Source organism: Heloderma suspectum, chromosome 2, assembly GCF_057233095.1.
Source record: "Heloderma suspectum isolate Gila_16-S chromosome 2, 16-S_ref, whole genome shotgun sequence".
NCBI classification, from domain to species: domain Eukaryota; kingdom Metazoa; phylum Chordata; class Lepidosauria; order Squamata; family Helodermatidae; genus Heloderma; species Heloderma suspectum.
In genome coordinates, this window is record NC_139459.1 from 234,712,488 (window position 1) to 234,718,753 (window position 6,266).

Genomic DNA, 6,266 nt, shown 5'->3' on the forward strand with positions numbered 1-6,266 from the left:
AAATGCTTGTCCTTGAATTTGCATGAGAATAAATTTCAGAGCATTGGCTGTGCTAAATCCCTCGCAGCAAAAAAGATGACAAATACTGTGGCACCTTAAAGACCAACTGGTTTATGATTTCAAGTCAGGCTGTTAATTGCTGCCAAGAATGCCTCATGTAGATTCCTCAGTCAATTGAAGCAAACCTGACCTGGAAAAAGCCTCATTTCTCCAAAGGAGGGTTGGTAGTTGCCAATTAGGCCTCCGTTTGTTTGTAAAGGCAAGCGACTCTTAAGAAGGCCTGACAATCTCTTGTGATATAACCCTTTTTATAATCTTTTATAAACTGTTACAGTGGATAAGGCCAAACTCTTTGTTTATAAGAATATATGAATGCCCCTCATTAAACATTTGAGGTTAGTCCATCTTTATCAAGGGGAGACTATTTTCACTTGTCACAAAATAGACCAGAGAACACCCAGGTTCATTCATTTTTTGTGACAGAGGAGGAAAATCTCCTGTAGTGGTTCTTTCATGTCTTAGTACAAATCTATATTTACTTCTTAACAAATGTTACATATTTTCCTGAGCTCTGGAGAAAACACCTGTGACATGAAGGATGCAATCCTATGTGTGCTTGCCAGGCAGTAAGTCCAATTGAACTCAGTGGGACTTGCTTCCAAATAGACATGTATAGGATTGGGCTGCTAGAATGCATTTGGGGTCTCAGCATGCTAGTCAGAACTCTCTGTGGGTAACTTGACAAAATGACCATCCAACCACTATCCGCAGTAGTGCACCAGGGTTGCCTAAGAAGGCAGTGTTACCTGATAACATCTGATTTTAGGGCCCCCAGTGGGGAATTTTTTAATCTTACAATGACATCTACCCATTTTGCATGCCCTTTAACGTTCAGTGCAGTGCTTCATCCTACAGAAGTTGGTTTCTTCTTAAGGGCATGTTTGTTTACTTTCATCAGGGCAGTTGGCAATCTTCATTGTTTAAAGAATTCTGTAGATTCTAAAAGCAGATTTTCTTTTCCCACCACTGGGGGGAGACAAAGATAGATACATGTACTATTCAAGGAGGTATAAATAAACGAGTACACATTTTGCAGAGAGGGTTTAGCTGCTCAAGCAAACTATCCTGGATGCAGAGCACCCTGATTTACGGTGTGCCAGGCCATGGGATTGAGCTGTGAAATGTTTTTACACACAAGGCTGGTAAGCATCTGAATTTATTAGGTATCTGTTGTGATGGCCTGAAAACTTGTTGACACTGACACAATTTCAGACTTAAGACTGTTCTCACTTTCTTCTAGGCCCTTTTTTTCTCCTTTCCCATGAACTCCGTTTATGCAGCAAAGGGTTCTTCTGTCACCCAGTCAGCGGTGTGCCCTATTTTGCTGTTGTATGTATACTCATTTAAGTAGTTAAACCCATTCACTTCAGCCTTGATTTGTATTTTTCCCCAAAGAAGTTGGAAGCGATTGAAAAGTGAATTTTGTGGAAATTATACACCTTTACTAGAAACCAAATAACAGTATGTGTACAGCTGATTATGTACATATTCTGAATAATCTTTAGTCATGCTCAGCTAAGAAAAAAGTAGTGCGTGGCTTTAAAAAGGAAGTGTGTGTGTGTGTGTGTGTGTGTGTGTGTGACAGACAGACAGACAGAGAATTTTCCTCATCTGATTTCTCAGATAGTTTTAGGAGGGAAATGTAATGAGCTGTCACTTGAGGATTGACCTTGTTCAAGTTATGGAGAATATGAGTATCGACAAAAGGAAAACATTAATTTGATTGCGAGGCATTTGTCACCCTGATCCACTAAAAGAGATCCACATGTGTAAACAACCATACATGTGATGTACATTGCAATGCTCATGTCCGCCATGTTGAACTGGCTGAGTGTAATGCAAACGGGGATATGCATCTGGGGTCACAGTTTGTTATGGGAGTGATTAGTTGAACACAGCTGCAGTTGCATGTGGCACAAGCCCCCCCCCCCCTTCCCCAATGCTATGTTCATGCCTCAGCTATTCCTTTGTACATGCAGCCCTCCCAGCTCTGCACTGGCTGGCGGATGCACATACACCAGAGTCAACAATTACAGTCACCACCATCACCACAGCACCCATGGACTTAATTCTGGCGAGCAGCCTCTGGCAAGAAGTAGCTGTAGTATTTTGCTCTTAAAGCACCCCCAAAACCCCATTGCCAGTGCTTCCCTTATTGAGCCAGTTGCCAGACCAGCCTCTGCCACTGAGTTGCTAATCCTGCCATGCCCCCAGTATTCCGAATGACTGACTGAGCAGGAGCCAGCTGCACCACTTCTGAATTCCTTTCCTGTGGGCCACTTTCTGCTGCTCTCCCTGGTCCAGCTCCCTCACCCTACTAGTTACTGTGAAATTTTCAGTGGTAAATGTAAAGGAATTAAAGGGGTTAGAATGCCTTAACCTGCCCCTTCATGCATACACATGTATGGGTGCATACACTTCTCTCCACCACCTTCACCTCCAGACCAGCATTGCAAGAATCACTTTTTAAGATCTACTCTGGCTGCTGGGGTGCACCCTTACTTGATCCAGTGTGCTCCAGCAAATTTAGCTGGACCTTTTTTCCGAAGAGCAGCAGTTTGTCTTGAGGAGATAATGTGATCATATAAAAGCAGGGCAAGCTGCTGCATCTCTCTCCTTCTCTCACACACATACACACACACACACACTTTTGTTTGTTTTTTAAAGCAGAAGTCATTGTTTGGCTGGTGTGACAGGAAATATTCTAAAATCTTAAGTCTGGAACGACTGTTGGGTCACAAATTATCTTCCCAATATTCCCTCCTGAAAGAGTAGATCTTAGCTGATCATCCAGGGTATGTGTGTGTGTGTTGAACTTCCAACTACAGTACTTGGCTGCTGGTAGCTGAGCACCATGTTACATTTTAAGGTGTAGGTCTAAAAGTGCAAAGTATGCTTGCACCCAATGCACTTCCTTCACCATGTAAATGATAATGGTACACATGCCTGTGAGCCGGGAATGAATGGGCCGTCCTGTTGCATGTACGTTGACATATAGTGGGAAACACGTTTTGTGACTGCAGTGTGAGAAGGCAAACTTGGCTGTTTGTTTAATTCGGATGTGGGCAACTTGTGGCCCTCCAGATGTTTTGGCCTACAACTTTCACCATCCCTCACCATGGGCTATGCTGGCTAGGACTGATAGGAGTTGTAGGCCAAAACATCTGGAAGGCCACAAATTTGCCCACCCCTGGTTTAACTGTTTTCACTCACTTTACTATGGCCTTGTCTTTCTCCTTTTCCCTCCTCTTTAGTTGATACATAACTGGGAGTAGCATCACGTTAACTTGAAGTGATTATTTAGCTACTTGCATTAAGAAAAGGTAGAGTTGCAGTTTGGATTGAAATGTCTTACTAGGGCAGACAAGAAACATTATTTTCTTGTTCATTTTATAGCTGTTTTATTCCACCCTCATTACCTCCCCACTTTCACGTCTGTTGCAATTCATTGCAGATAATAGCCATGTTATATCATCTGGTTGTTGCAAACATAAGCGATCAGGCAGTGGAGTTTGAATCTTACTCCAACAGCCAAAATCAGCCCAGAGGTTTCATTCCCATATGGATGTCTAGCCTAGCCATTAGATGACAATACTCTTGGATTTCATCTCTCTTTCTCTCTCTCTCTCTCTCACACACACACACGCACATACATACATATATACACACACGTGTGTGTGTGTGTATATATATATATATATATATATATATATGAATAAAGTGTGTGTGTGTGTGTGTGTGTGTGTGAGAGAGAGAGAGAGAGAAATATATATGTTAAACTTTACAAAGACGTCACTTAACCTATTAATGCAATTTGGTTCTGTGGGAAATACTGAATGGAAACCAGAGCTTATTGTGTAATTGATCTAACTATTTGACCTAGAGAACTTGCTTCCTATTAACATAAAGGTGCTTAAAGCTGGAGTGTTGTGCTCCCAGCTTCAATCCTTGGCATCTTCAGGTAAGGCTGGGAAAGGCAGTATAGACCATACTTAACTAGGTGGACCTATGGTCCGACAGCTTCCTAACAGTTGTCCATGTCTGTCCCACCCCAAGCTTTTTAGCTCCAACATTTGATGACCACAAGCTACTTGATGCTGTTTCAGAAGCTGACACCTCTGGTGGGTCCCTTGCTGAATGAAATATACAGCAACCTCTTCTATCCCCACACTCTGTACTCAGGATCTTTGCACTGACTATCCTTTCACCATCATTATCTTCCCACCTGCATGGTTTATATGTCTGGAGAATCTCTGAAACCTGTTTTGAGTTGGGGGCGGGGGGAGGTAGGCATGTACAGAAAGGCTAGTGCCATTTACTGCATCTTCGCCTTAACATTTTGTAGCCTTGTGGTGAACACGGGCACCTGACAGTGTGTGGGGGAATGAGAACAGTGCGGATTGTGTGATAGATGTGGCAGCTGCTGGGGAAGAGCAGCCATTTTGACTAGGGTTCTTGTCTTTAACTACAAGAAGGGAAAAGGGAGAGCCTAAACTTGAGTGGAAAAGGGCAAAAATATGCCATCCCTTTCATATTTATATACCCCAAAGGCCGTTTGTATATAGAGCCCTTGGATTGGTGCCAAGGGGGTCCAGAGAAACTGGTGGAGTAGCTCTGGCTGAACTGATTGGAATATAGTTCAAAATAGCCTCTGGTGTAGTTTTTATGTCTGTGTGCAGTGGGTTTTTGTTGGGTTTTTTGCAGCAGGCGTGGTTGCCTTAGGAACCCACTGGGCCCAGTGAGCAGAGCTGTACATTGGTTGGTTTTCTCACCGGGTGGCCATGGTGGCTTTAGCAGAGTTTGTCAGAGCACCCACTAACCTTGAATCTGGCATTTGAAGAATCCTACTCTGTTGCTATGTATTGTGAGCTCACATCTCCACCAAGGCAGGACTACCAGATCTAAATTTCAAAAACAAAATTGAGGACACTGGAGGAGGAGTCTGAAGTAAGGGCATATATGACATCCTTTGGGACTGTGGCCTTCTGGAATCCTGGGCATGTAACAACCTTAGAAGGCCCTCCCTGATGCATCGTATACTGCCTGGTCTGTCGGGTGTTAGCTGGGGTTGTAGAATGGAACAGAGGGAACCTAGTAAATCTCTCCATCTGCTAGGTGTACTGTGAATAAATCTAAATCCCAAATTCACATCTTAGAGGATTGCAGTGGGGCTCACCTGGACTCAAAATGTTAACGATCCCTCTTTGTTGAGGTTCCTTCCAACCAGCTGAGGAATTCTCCCCAATGGTATATTTGCATCTTGGGCAGACTTTCTGTTTGGGATGGAAATAACTGCAGATTGGGGGAGGGGAGCGAGGCCTTCTTTTTTTGTTGTTGTATCCACTTTTTCATCATCTTTTATTTTGCCTTTGTTGAATATCCCTCCTCCCCCAACTAGAGTAAACAATTTTTTTTTTAAAAAGACAAAAAATGTACACTGAAAAGCACTAATGAAGCCTGATTATGTAACCTCTGTGCAGATGCAGCATGGACTTTCTCTTACCCCTTCCAGGCGCTTTGGGTTGATGCAAGCAGCTACTCCAATATCAGCCCCTCTCCCTCCCCTGCCCCTTGTAAAATCCTTCCAAAGAGGAAAACCAATCCTTTAAAATAAAATAACAAACGCAACCTCCCCTTTCCCACCCAGCCCACTCCAGCTCCCTCAGCACCCCCTGCTTTTACCTCGAAACCCACCCCTTTGCCCCTGGGTAATGCCAGTATTTGTTCTGTGTTATAAGTGCCAAGAAAAAATTTGTGACTCCCTCATCCCCTGTGACCTGAGAGTATCAAGAATTGCACATTAACTACTGTAAAGATTTAAAAAAAAAGGAATTCAGAAATGTTAATAAAAAAAAAGTTTGTAACAATTGTGTGCCTGGCCATTTCATTTGCAAGCTTGACTCCTCTGAGTTGTCATGGGGCAGCCTTGCTGAGCTTAGAATGAGATTAGATTCACTTAAAGCAGGAACCAGGGTATCCATATTAAGACACACCTGTTTTCAAACAATATAACCCATTGTATAGAACGAATACAATCTGAGGTGCATGTTCGTTTGTTTATAAAATTCCATATCCTACAAATTGTACTCCCTTATGTTAGTCCAGCCTTTCCCAACCTGGAGTTCTCCAGATGTGTTGGACTACAACTCTCAGCATTCCCACAGCCAGCTTTAGACCAACATTGAAATGCTTGCCAAAATCTGAAA